The sequence below is a fragment of the Lontra canadensis genome, unplaced genomic scaffold (genome assembly GCF_010015895.1).
Source record: "Lontra canadensis isolate GAN:19392208 unplaced genomic scaffold, GSC_riverotter_1.0 scaffold101, whole genome shotgun sequence".
Taxonomy (NCBI): Eukaryota; Metazoa; Chordata; class Mammalia; order Carnivora; family Mustelidae; genus Lontra; species Lontra canadensis.
Window position 1 is genome coordinate 1501968 of NW_022631095.1, and position 14552 is coordinate 1516519.

The window sequence follows — 14552 nt, forward strand, 5'->3', positions numbered from 1 at the left end:
TTCAAATATTAGTCACCATTCAACTTTTAACTTCTGTGAAAGAAAACGTAGGCCAACTGAGTTATTTCTTCATCCATTAAACATGGGACTAACAGCTAGCTCATTCTGCAAATATTTTTCTTATATTAAAAAAAGTCATTAGTTATCACCTATATGCTGGTACAGTTCCAGGTACATTCTAACAATTCTGCTTTGCATCCCTGTAATTCCAAAAAGCAGTCATTTTCATCTCCAGAGATGATAACACTGAGCCTTTGTTGTTAGGATGGGAATAAGTCTCCTTGATTCTTGCCCTACACTCCACTGCCCACTGAGTTGGGAGGGGAAAAAAAAAAGATGTTTTGTTAAATGGCTTAAAGCAAACAGAATGACAGAACAACTTTCAGGGTGAAGGTCAGTGCAAAGCAAACCTCTCAATAAGAAAAAAATAGTTCCTATAAGATAACAAGTTTGTTACCGTTAAATATATAGGTATAGAACACACTTTCTATAGACATTTTCTAAGATAAAATGCTTCTAAATAAAATATGAATGAAAAGAAACATTTTAAAGTACATAAAACCTCTTTCAATAAAGCCATCTTGACTGGGCAGGAGAATGATTTTATAATTTAAAAAAATCTGCCACATACTTAGTTTCTTAAACTTGAAGAAACTTTGCATGTCAGGTTTTCTTTTTTCTTTTTAAGATTTTACTTATTTGACAGATAGAGATCACAAGGAGGCAGAGAGGCAGGCAAAGAGAAAGGGAGAAGCAGGCTCCCCACCCAGCAGAGAGCCCAATGCGGGGCTTGATACCAGGACCCTGAGATCATGACCTGAGCCGACGGCAGACGCTTAACCCACTGAGCCACCCAGACGCCCCAATGTCAGGTTTTCTTAACACAGGAAATATGAGCATCTTCTTTTCATCAGTGACTTTCTAAACTCACTCATAAATGAATGTGGAGTATATTTCAGTCAATTATATCTCAATAAAGCTGGAAATAAAATCTAAAAAATAAATGCTAGTGATTACAAAGAAAAACTGTATCACACAAGCAACTGTGTTATCATATATTTGTACTATACTTTAAAAATCAAATATTTAACAAAGTTTTCTGATACTGCTGGGTGTTTAAGTTGACTCAAAATTTTCTGGAAATATTCTAAAATTAATTGTGGTAAGGGGCATCTGGGTAGCTCAGTCCACTGAGTGTCTGACTCTAGGTTTTGGCTAAGGTCATGATAATCACAGTCATGAGATCAAGCCCTCTGTGGGGCTCTGCGCTCAGCAGGGAGTCTTCTTGGAGATTCTCTCCCTCTGCCCCTCCCCCAACTCTCTCCCTCTCAAATAAATCTTTAAAAAATAATAAAATTAATTTTAACTGTGATGATGGTTGTATAATTCTACCAATACACGAAAAAACAGTGCACTGTATACTTTAAATGGGTGAATTACATGGTATGTGAATTATTTCTAAACAAAACTTATTTTAGTACTATGTTGAATAGCAGTGGTGATAGTGAACAGCCCTGCCGTGTTCCTGACCTTAGGGGAAAAGCTCTCAGTTTTTCCCTACTAAGAATGATATTTGCGGGGTGCCTGGGTGGCTCAGTGGGTTAAAGCCTCTGCCTTCGGCTCACGTCATGATCTCAGGGTCCTGGGATCGAGCTGCGCATCAGGCTCTCTGCTCAGCAGGGAGCCTGCTTCCCTGCCTCTCTGCCTACTTGTGATCTCTGTGCGTGTGTGAAATAAATTAAAAAAAAAGAATGATATTTGCTGTGGGTTTTTCATAGATGGCTTTTATGATACTGAAGTATACATCCTCTATCCCTACAATGTGAAGAGTTTTTGGTGGGTTTTTTTTTTTAAGTCAACACTTTTCTTTTTTTTTTTTTTAAGATCCTATTTATTTATTTGACAGACAGAGATCACAAGTTGGCAGAGAGGCAGGCAGAGAGAGGAAGGGAAGCAGGCTCCCCGCCAAGCAGAGAGCCCGGTGCGGGGCTCAATCCCAGGACCCTGAGATCATGACCTGAGCTGAAGGCAGAGGCTTTAACCCACTGAGCCACCCAGGCACCCCTGTGAAGAGTTTTGATCAAGAAATGATGTTGTACTTGTCAAATGCTTTTTTAGTATCTATTGAGAGTATCATATGTTTCTTGTTCTTTCTTTTATTAACGTACTGTATCACATTGATTGATCTGTGGATGTTGAACCAACCTTGCAGCCCAGGAACAAATGCCACTTGGTCTTAGCCTCAGCAATCAGACACCAAAAAGAAATAAAAGCATCCGAATCAGCACAGAAGTCAAACTCTCACTCTTTGCACATGATATGATACTTTTGTGGAAAACCCAAAAGACTCCACTCCAAAACTGCTAGAACTTGTACAGAAATTCAGTAAAGTATCAAGATATAAAATCAATGCACATAAATCAGTTGTATTTCTATACACCAACAGCAAGAAAAAAGAAAGAGAAATTAAGGAGTCAATCCCATTTATAATTGCACCCAAAACCATACAATACCTAGGAATAAACCTAACCAAAGAGGCAAAGAATCTGTACTCAGAAAACTATAAAGTACTCATGAAAGAAATTGAGGAAGACACAAAGAAATGGAAAAATGTTCCATGCTCATGGATTGGAAGAATAATATGAAAATGTCTAAGCTACCTAAAGCAATCTACACTTTTAACACAATCCCTATCAAAATACCATCAATATTTTTCAAAGAAATGGAACAAATAATCCTAAAATTTATATGGAACCAGAAAAGACCCCGAATAGCCAGAGGAATGTTGAAAAAGAAAACCACAGTTGGCGGCATCACAATTCCAGACTTCAAGCTCTATTACAAAGCTGTAATAAAAAAGATAGTATGGTACTGGCAGAAAAACAGATATACAGGTCAATGGCACAGAATAGGGAACTCAGAAATGGACCCTCAAATCTATGGTCAACTAATCTTTGACAAAGCAGGAAAGAATGTCCAATGGAAAAAAGACAGTCTCTTCAACAAATGGTGTTGGGATAATTGGACAGCCACGTGCAGAATAATGGAACTGGACTATCTCCTTACACCACACACAAAAATAGACTCAAAATGGATGAAAGACCTCAATGTGAGACAGAAATCCATCAAAGTCCTCGAGGAAAACACAGGCAGCAACCTCTTCGACCTCAGCCACAGCAACTTCTTCCTAGAAACATCGCCAAAGACAAGGGAAGTAAAGGTAAAAATGAACTATTGGGACTTGATCAAGATCAAAAGCTTTTGCACAGCAGAGGAAATAGTCAACAAAACCAAAAGACAACCAACAGAATGGGAGAAGATATTTGCAAATGACATATGAGATAAAGGGCTAGTATCCAAAATCTATAAAGAACTTATCAAACTCAACACCCAAAGAACAAATAATCCAATCAAGAAATGGGCAGAAGACATGAACAGACACTTCTGCAAAGACATCCAAATGGCCAACAGACAGAAAAAGTACTCAAAGTCACTCGGCATCAGAGAAATACAAATCAAAACCACAGTGAGATGCCACCTTACAACAGTCAGAATGCCTAAAATTAACAAGTCAGGAAATGACAAATGTTGGTGAGGATGCAGAGAAAGGGGAACCCTCCTACACTGTTGGTGGGAATGCAAGCTGGTGCAGCCACTCTGTAAAACAGTATGGAGGTTCCTCAAAAAGTTGAAACTAGACCTACCCTACGACCCAGCAATCACACTACTGGGTATTTACCCTAAATATACAAATGTAGTAATCCGAAGGGGAACGTGCACCCAAATGTTTATATAGCAGCAGTGTCCACAATAGCCAAACTATGGAAAGACCCTAGATGTCCATCGACAGATGAATGGATAAAGAAGATGTGATATAGATATACAATGGAATACAATGCAACCATTAAAAAAAAAACTTGCCATTTGAAATGTCATGGATGGAACTAGAGGTTGTTATGCTAAGCAAAATAAGTCAAAGAAACACAATTATCATATGTGGGGGATCGTGGCGGGGTAGGGAGGGAAAAAGTGAAATAAGATTGGACTGGGAGGGAGACAAACCATAAGAGACTCTTAATCTCAGGAAACAAACTGAAGGTTGCTGGGGGGTGCAGGGGTAGGGATGGGGGGCTGGGTTATGGACATTGGGGAGGGTATGTGCTATGGTGAGTGCTATGAATTGTGTAAGACTGACGCATCACAGACCCATACCCCTGAAACAAATAATACATTATATGTTAATAAAAATAAATATATATAAATTAAATAAATAAATGTTAAAAATGTAAAAAAAAAAAGTATTTAAAAAAAAAACCTGGGTGGCTCAGTCAGTTAAGCGTCAAAGACTCTTGGTTTCGGTTCAGATCATAATCTCAGGGTTGTCAGAGCAAGCTCACATGGGCTCTGTGCTCACAGTCTGGTTGAAACTCTCTCCCTCTGCCCCTCCCCCACCCCGTTCTCACCCACAGGTGTGTGTGCACAAGCATGCGTGCTTTCTCTCTCAAAATAATTTTTTTTAAAAAAACCTCTGAAATGTTCATATCTGTTATGTAATTCTACTTCTAGGAATTTATTGTAATGAAATAATCATAGTCATACAGTTTTTTATTTTTTTAATGTATAAGGATGTTCATCAAATCTTAATATCCAAAAATTGCGAAGTACCTAAAATACCATCAACAGAAAAATGGTAAACAGATATGGCACACCCATACAACAAAATTATATGTGAATTTTAAAAAATCACATTCTTAGTTAGAGGGTCCCTGGTTGGCTCATTCATTAAACGTCTGCTTTCAGCCAGGTCATGATCCCAGGGTCCTGGGATCAAGCCCCACACCCGGCTCCCTGCTCAGCAGGAAGCGTGGTTCTCCCTCTCCCACTCCCCCTGCAGTGTTCCCTCTCTCACTGTGTCTCTATCAAATAAATAAATAAAATCTTTTTAAAAAATCACGTTCTCAAATTGCTTTCACAATAAAGCATGTTACAAAATAATATTAATGTATAATTCCAGTTTGTTAAAAGATACATAGATGTGTAAGAAAAAGACACTGGAAAGATATAGAAATCTTAATACCTACTTCCAGTTGGCAGGCTTTCAAGTGATCTTAATCTTTTCTATATCTTACTGGTTTTCAATTTCTCTATAATAAACAATCCTTTCATAACTTAAGCACAATAAATGTTATTTTTAAACTAGCAGCCACTTTGAAAAGTATAAATTTTCCATTAAAAAGTAAAAACTAAAAGGGCCATCAGCATTTCTTAGGAATATTATGTGTGTGTGCATGTATGTATATGTGCACAATGCTTTAATTAATACATTAACCTCAACACCTTAAAACTGTATCTACTTCTATGTATCTAATTCTAATGATCCATTTTTTTTTTTTAAGAGTTTATTTATTTATTTGACAGAGAGAAAGACAGCGACAGAGAGAACACAAGCAGGGGGAGTAGGAGAGGGAGAAGCAGGCTTCCCGCTGAGCAGGGAGCCCGATGCGGGGCTCGATCCCAGGACTCTGGGATCATGACCTGAGCCAAAGGTAGATGCTTAACGACTGAGCCACCCAGGCGCCCCTAATGATCCATGTTTAATTTTACAGATGATAACACAGAAACCATGAGTTGGCTAAAAGCATATCAATTCTACTTCATACACAAAGCCAAATTACCTAAGTTAGGTTTAAAAAAGTATTTTAAGGGGCACCTGGGTGGCTCAGTGGGTTAAAGCCTCTGCCTTTGGCTCAGGTCATGATCCCAGGGTCCTGGGATCGAGCCCCACATCGGGTTCTCTGCTCCGCAGGGAGCCTGCTTCCTCCTCTCTCTCTCTGCCTGCCTCTCTGCCAACTTGTGATCTCTGTCAAATAAATAAATAAACTCTTTAAAAAAAAAAAGTATTTTAAATCATGTTTGCTTCCACATCTAGGAAAATGCAACACGTATGTTCATTTCAAAATCTAAAATAAATATTTTTCATCTTTGCTAGGGGAAAAATGAGCTAGAATAAAAAAGAACAACATTCTACTGCATTATAGAAAGGAATTCAAGGGTATGGTAAAGCACAGCGAAAAGTTTCTCATCAGGGCGCCCGGGTGGCTCAGTGGGTTAAAGCCTCTGCCTTTGGCTCAGGTCATGATCCCAGGGTCCTGGGATCGAGCCTGGGACTGAGCCCCAAATCTGGGCTCTCTGCTCAGCAGGGAGCCTGCTTCCTCCCCTCTCTCTGCCTAGTTGTGATATCTATCTCTCAAATAAATACATAAAATCTTACAAAAAAAAAAAAAGGAGTTTCTCATCACAATCAATATGAAATACTATGTTCTAATGTATTTGGATCCTGCAGAAATCATAAAAGAAACAAACAGCTTAAAGTGACAAGATTACAATAACCAAATAAAGGCTTTAATTTATGTACGTAAATGAGTTGTAAAAATGTCTTTTTCAAAACCACATTGCAGAATGTTATGCAAATAGACTGTATTTGTCAGGTAGAAAGGAAACAAATTCAAGTTTTTCTGCTATCAAAATCCTCGAAAACGAACATTTAACCCTACTGAACATGAAAGAAAACAGTCTAGTAAGACAGAAGCAAAATAAAGTTAAGTTTCTCCAGTTTAAAAAAAAACTTGATTCACCTAGACAAAACACAGAAAAGGTAAGAATCAAGAGGCATCAAGGATGAAGTGTCAAAATAGACTGTCACTACTGATTACTTCTCAGGTTAATACTTCTTGAATGGTTACATTAATGTGAAAGCAAGAGAGTCAAAGTAGTTTTTATAAAATAAGATAACTTAAGTCTGAATATATAGGCAAATTGGATATTTTCTAGGCAAAAGTCATTGCTAGAATCTGCGCATCAATCTAAAACTAGTCATTAAATTCTACCAAAAACTGCAAGAGATGAACTCTGAAAAAACAACACTTTGTATAAAATGGCATGATTCTTACAGAATTTAGTGTTATTTTTTGTTTCACATTCATTAATATAGCACTAAGATTTCAAATCACTAAATGACTACACTGCTAGGAAACATTTTTTTAAATTATCTAGATAATACTTTTGATAATAACAAAAACTGATGATTCAGTTTTTACATTTCCTGACCCCTCATGGGTTAATTTTTCAGGTTACTTTCAGCATATTGTTACCCTGAAACCCTGACTACCACCAAGGTAATACCAGCTAAAGCAATGAGGTGTGGTTTCTGTAGTTTTCCTTAAAGGTTTTATTACCTAGGCGGTGACTATATGATGTTTACTTTCTAATTATTTGCTTATACTGTACACTTACATTTTATGCTTTTTTTCTTTATATGGAATGTTTTACAATTTAAAAGTTTCAAAATGTTTCTTTTTTAAGGTGCTTTGTGTGTGTTTTTAAATGTACAGTTATTCTTAAGACTCTACAATTAAGAGGTACTAGTAATACAAGACTCAACAGACACAATACTATCTTGACCACAGCTAAAATGCCATTAAGTAAAAGCAAGCCTCCATATAAGACTTCTTAACCTCAAATTAATTTGATAAACTAAGTTTTGTTTTACTTACAAAATCAGGATACATACATTTCTTAAATTTAAAATATCTACTTCTATATTTTAAGATGTTCACACATTATACCAAAATTTAAAAAGTATGTTCTATGGTAGAAAAATACTTCATTGTTAGTTAATGTTTATTAAAAGAAGGATAATGCAGGCTATGAAAAAAAAAAGTCAAAAAACACACATATTTCTAAAAAAAAGTTTTTAAATAAGCTCCACCCTTAATGTGGGGTTTGAACTCACAACCCCAAGATTAAGAGTCACATGCTCTACTGACCACCTGCCAGGCACCCCTGAAAAAGTTTTTTTTAAGTAATCAGACAAAAATCTGAAAACCTTATTCTACTTAACATGTCAATCTATTTGGCCTGAGGATTTCCTGAAATCTCAATTTCTCCATCTTTAAATTTGGGTTAAATAATTCTTGTGCTTTCCAACTTCACATTTTAAAACAAAGTCAAGTTACTGTGTAAGGATGCAATCAAACATCTCAGAAAATGTAGTTAAGTGCAAGGTATCATTAGATAAATGTATCTATTTATTTATATTTATATATCATATATATAGAATTCATATTCTTCTATAAAATTTTTTCATTGTCCTATTCACTTTCTCAATATAGCTCTAAATCTACATGGAAAAAAGGGAACCTGGTAAGAAATAAGAGTTATCATTGTAGATCAGTCAATGATGACACAGATCCACATCTTAAAAAATTTAACAGTCAAGAATCATTTTTCAAAGAGCTTTTCAAATTCAAATCTCATCGATGGGCTGATGTACTTCAGGAGTAACAACACATATCCATCTAGTAAAAACGGAACATTCTCTAAATTCACAAAATTTTAAATATGCCTTTTACTTCTTATGCCGCACTGCGCAGGTACAACATAATACATAAGTGTTTGACAGTACTTATTAAGTACTCAGTAAAGTCAACAATAAAAACCAAAATGAAAACCCTGTAAGCTTTTTAAAAATGTGTTAGGTAGTTGTAGTATAGCTAGTTGTAGTATAATCAATTTCCTAAATTTACCTTTATTAACATTTATAAAAACATTAGCCTGCAGAAATAAGGTCACCATTCATTTAAAAACTCAAAAGCTGGGCATGTTGTTTATTAACAAAGGAATAAATCATTTCAGTTGATTTCATTTCATTTCTTTCAAAAAATAACAGACTCTATTTTTTTTTAAGTAAAACTAAAAACACCACTGCACCAGGAAACAGATTTTATAGATACCAAATTCTAAATCTTCTTAAGGCTTTTATGACTTTAATTTTTTAAGTGTCTAAAACAGACTTTGTTTCAAAAGAACCCAATGAATAAGTATCCATGGTAACTTGTTTTCTTCCTGATAGACAAAAATAATTAAAAATAATCAGTGGTGCCTGCTAAGATCTTTTAAAACTTGTTTTCAATGAGCTATTTTTTAGCTCATTTTAAAAAACTTAACAGTGCCTCAATTTTCTTTCCAAGTTTCTTTCCATGACCATAATGGACCTCTTATTTTTTCATTTCATTGTTATCTTATTTCATTGATAATTTTATTAAAACAGAAAAAAATTCTGCCAAAACCACTTCATTATCCAAAGCACAAACTTTAAGATACTTGTACAAGGTTCATTTACGTATGCAAAAATATTCTGTACATATGCTATATGTACAATATGGTGAACAAGTATGAAAAAAGCCAAACAAGATCCTTTGCCTCACTGAAACTTAATCCCCTTGCACTCATTATGCTAAACATGCCTAACCTTGAATATTCCCCCTCACCTTGAGCTTCTACAGAAAGCTCAAATACCTTCATAATAATGAAGTAATATAGTGTGGTATAAAGACCCAGGTAACAGGTCTGTTACCAAAGCCTTGAACTTAACTTCCTTAGGCCTCTGTTTTCTTATAAAATAAAGTGGTTGGACGGTATCTCCTCCATTTAAATGGGCTGTTAGGGACTTAATTCAAGACCTGTTATATTAATCAAAACAGCAAAAAATCCGTTAACATCCTGATGTTAATCAATATTCCAAACAAAGGAATACTATATGACCCTTAAAAAAAAAGTTGTAGATCAATATGTGCTCATTTAAAAGGCTGTCCCAGGTAGCCTATTAAAACACAAAAGCAATATGCAGACCGTAGGTATGACCCAACTTATAAGCATTTGAAGACAAATCTGCATATGTTATGTACAGATATTTTCTAGGAAAACTCAGAAGAAACTTCAAAATGGTTATCAGGGGGAAACAGGGTGTTAACTATTTTCCCCTCTACCTCTTAGCCTTTTATAATATTTGAAAAAAAAATTTAAATAATGAACATATATTATCTCCACACATTTTTTTTAAAGAAATGAAAAGTTCTGCAGATCCAGGTTCTATAAATAGAAAGACCTGGGTTCAAAGTTACCATCTGTGTGGTGTTGAGTTACTCAACCTCAATTTCTCCACCTGTAAAGGGAGTTAATAGTAGTAACCTCATACAACTACAGTGGAAGGATAAAAGGAAATCATACACGTGAAACACTCAGCATAGCACACTGTAAGAAGATGACTATTAGCAGCTTTGCTAGGATTATTATAAATACTATAAACTCCAGAAACAGAATAGACTTGACATTCCACTCGACGATGGCCAATCTCAAAGGCAACCAATTTCCTTTACCCAAAATTCAATCAATCTGATTACAGTAAGAAAGGGCGTATTTATTAAAGTTAAAAAGAAAAAAAAAAGCTATCGCAGGTAGCAGGTGTGCTGATGGACACAGTAATCGGAGCAAAGTCTGGGTTTTAATAATTATCATCTAACTAGAATAGCCTTCTTCATTATATGGATACCCATTCAAGGAGCCAGAATACTTATAGCAAGGCAGGAGACCCTGATCTTGACCACTGAATACACAGGAATACACTTTTTTTCTTAAGTAATTGAAGCTTCCAACATGAGTTTTTTCTTATTTTAATATACCATAATTTCTTATTTTCCTAAAAATTTATGGCACTGATAGTTCATGCACACAATTTACCAATTAATTATAAATAACATGTCAATTGAGTGGAAGACATAAACATGAAAAATCTCTATAAATTCCAAAAAGCATATTGAAAGGCATTTTTGAGTGAAACTTCTCCTCACCGAATTCTTAAAGATTCAGACTGAGTATCATCAAACCAAAATACTCCAAGCTGTAAACCTGGCCTTCAAACTAGCAAATACCCTCACAAAGTACTACTCTAACAAAATTCAATTTCATTTTTCTAACACACCAAGAATAAACTTCTTTATAACTAAACTTCTTTATAACAACTGAAAGGATGTTGCAGTAAGACAGGTTAAATCAATATGTAGTACAACTGGTTTGAGGCCATCATAGCACAATTTTAACAGGACTTTCTGGTATTAGACAATAATTTCAAAATCAATATGATGGGTTAAAGTTTGGATCACCCCAATTACAAGTATAAAACAAAAACAAAAGGTCACACACACACCACATACACATTTAATCTCTTTCAATATGAAAAGAAAATAGGCTACACTTAATTTATCTACTGTTAAGTTTGTCAGGATTTAAACCTTTAGAACAGTAACCATTTCAAATTACCTAAGAGTTACATTTTGATACATTAAAGAGTTATTGTAGCTTTCCTCAGAGTAACCTGAAGTTCCCACCAAAAACAAGCAAACAAAACAAAGAAAACAAAAAACCAAAAACTGGCACCTCACTGAGGCTCTGAGAACTGCATGCCTACTTCATAGATCATTACACTGTGCTGAACTGGCATTTGGAGACTGTACTGAGCTAGACACATGAAAGCAAAAGAAGAGATGGAGGAGAGAGAGTGCATAAAAAAAGAAAACACTTCTTAACACACCCATCACCTATAAGCGTGAACTACCAAAAACAGTATTTTAAAATACATATATTTCTAATTTTCCAACATTCAAAATACAGCAAACACATAATCCACCACGAGCAGATCTTTCTACCCCTTCTCACCCCAACACGATGCTTTGCCAAGAGCACAAGCCCAAGAAAAATAACCAATGCAATTTCCTTGTTTATGTAAAGAATTTCAGAAAACATGTTGACTGCTTCTGAAGCTTCTAAAACAAATGGATTTTCAATAGTTAAGACTTTTCATTATCACATTTGAAATATGATAGTAATGATTCCTCCAGCTAGTAAAAATATAGTTTCCACTTTATAAAAAGGGTTAATATTACACTGCAGCTCATTAGCATGCCTTGTTTGCAACCAGAAGGAAGAGGGAAAGGGGGTGGGGGGAGCAGCAAAACACACAAGATGGAAAACATCACTACCTCCTTTGGTGGTTATGAATAATATTAAATTACCACAAGCTGTATGGGTAGGGTTCATGAATAGAAAGAAAGGGGGTTAACAATATGAACTGGCCCCTTCCAGATTCACACTGATGTCGGAAAGAAGGAATTTATTTACACTGCAGTGCCTGGCAGCAAACATGGCTGCCCCTACCCCCTTTAAATCTGAACAGTCTTCACTCCCTTAGCAAAACCATCAAATTATGGCCATGTCTCTACTGTCTTGCTACCATAACACTAGCACATCTCCTCCTCCCTCAAAGCAGTAAAACCCACACCTCCCCATTTCACAACAATCACAACACCATAACCACTAGCTTCTATATTCACTAGCCTTGAAAGAAAAGGCCCAGAATACACAGAAATACAGGAACAAAAGGCTTTCTCTTCCTTTAATAACCCCCTTCCCCTTCTTTTCCACCCACTCTGTGATGCTTGGTCGATAGTTCTCATCCTTCTCAACATTCAGCTAATTTCCTTCCCTATACCAATCCTAGGTCTCCCAGTTTCCTGAGTCCATTTCCTATCTTCCTATGCATCCTGTCTCAACAATTTCTTATCCCTTTTCCAAATCCACCTTTTCCTCCACTTCCATTCCCTCGTTTATCTCTTGAGGCCCCATATCTCCATCAAATTCTACCCCCTTCCCCCAGACTCTTCTAGTTTCCACACTGCACCCCCAAACCTATTTCTCAGTCCACCCAGGTCTCTAATCTTCTCCAAACCTAACTCTTCTTCTCTTCCCCTGCCCCTCCCCCGTTCGATCTCTATCCCCGCCCCCATCCCACCTCTACTCCCAATTCCCAGCTCAGCGCCACCCCATCTCTTACCCCAATCCTACCTTCCCTGCCCCACCTCCCTATCTCCTCCACAACCCCTACCTGGCCCTCTGCTTTACCTCCTAGACTCCCCCAGAAGCCTTTCCGGCCACCCGCTGGTCCTCCCATCCCTGTTGGGGTCTCTCTACCCGGGTCCCATCCCTAGGTCGCTCCCTCCTCGTCGTTCCCTCCTCAGCCCTTCCTTCCAACACACACACACAAACACACACACACACACACACACACACACTCACTCACTTTACCTTCAGTTTGTTCCATTCTAACCCCCCCGGCCGTGTCAGTACGATCACAGGAGAGACACGGAGGCCCGGAGTGGGGCTGAGGTGCGGGCAGCCGCCGGGGCCGCGGGGGGAGGACACGGAACCGAGCTAGGCCGCATGAAATCCCCGGGCTAGATTTCCCTCGCGCCGGACGCCTCTGCCATGGCTGCTGGCACCGAGAAGGGCCGCGGCCGAGCCGGGCCGGGCGTGAAGCTGAGAGGAGGAAGGCTGCGGGAGGTGGGGTGGGCAGGGGCGGTGGAAGGATGGGGGGTCGCCGCGCAGCTTCTGCTGCTAGAGAGAAAGCTGTGGCTGGCGGCCGGGCCGGGGCAGCAAGGTCCTCGGGGCTCGACTTGGCCTTCGCACGCCTCTCCGCAGCGACCAGCGGACAGTCCCCGTCGGCCTCCGCCTCCGTCCTGGCCGCCGCTCCTGCCGCCGCCGCCCGCTCCCGCCGCCGCCGCCGCCGTCGCCGCCGTCGCCGCGCACAAAGTCCCCCCACCCGGCTCTCGGAGCGCCGCCGCCACCGCCGTCGCCGCCGCCGCCAAATCCTCAGCCCCTCATTGGCCGCTAGCCGCGGCGCCTGCTGGGAAATGCAGTCCTGGGTTTGTGGCGCGGGCGGGGTTGGGTGAGCGAAAGGAGGAAGAGGGTAGTCAGCCGGGCGGAGAGGAGGGGCGCGAGAGTCTAGACAAGAAGTGAGACCGCAGGCAATAAAGGCAGAGGCAGGAAGAAATGATACGAAGGAAAGTCAAAAAAACAAAACACATACACAACCAGAAGACAGGTTAAAGGTTGGGCCTTTGAGGTAAAAGTGCGTCCGTGCGTGTTCTTTGAGACTTATTTAGTTAACAACGCATATTAAACACCATTTGGTCCTCCTCAGAGGGACACTGCTGCACACTCCCTAGACGTCAGAAATAACCTACAAACGAGGGCCGGGCTAAGATGACCAAGAAAGAGAAGAACACTTTGTGTGTCTCCTCGGCTGCCTTCTGTCCGACAGCTGTCAGAGTCAGAGCTTCCTATTTTACATGCGTCTGCGTCTGAAACCGTGGCAGCAATTTCAGACCTGAGCCGTGGGAGACAGCGTCTCTCTCAGCCTCGGATGTGAGTCCCGGATGCCCCCCCCACCCCCGTCCCGCCCCACAGTCGCAAGCCGTGGCGGCATCTCAGTCGCTGTGAGGAAGCGCTGACCTCCCTGGCGGGCACAGGGCCCCACACGCCTTCTTCCTGCTCGCGCTGCGGGCCCGGAGGCTTGTGGGTAAGGAGGACGTCGTCAGCGCCGACTGCAGCCGGGACCCCTAGGGACCGAGAGGGCTCCGTGCCCGTCACGTGCCTGGGCCGTCTGCTGCTCACTGCCAGGCCTTCCCTTCGAGGGATGGGAGGGCATTTTGCCCTCTAGAGAGCTCACGCAAGAATGAGCGTTGGAAACTGGAGTCAAAATTCTCTGTAACCCTCTGAGATCTCCCCATCCTAGGAAATTTATGTTAAACAATAGAAGGTGTGTGACACAGTAAAGTAGCCTTGCCGGAGTGTGCAAAATTTTGTGATATTTCCTGGGG

The 14552-nt window shown here is 39.4% G+C and overlaps 1 protein-coding gene across 1 annotated transcript in view; it reads right to left on the minus strand.

Moving 5' to 3' along the window:
- The window catches only part of NSD3 (nuclear receptor binding SET domain protein 3), a 118115-nt gene extending 104700 nt beyond the window's left edge, over positions 1–13415 (minus strand). The window contains 1 exon segment of the mRNA XM_032838075.1: positions 12979–13415. The gene's annotated coding sequence lies outside the window, so the exon portion shown is untranslated.
- Positions 13416–14552: the final 1137 nt, after the last annotated feature.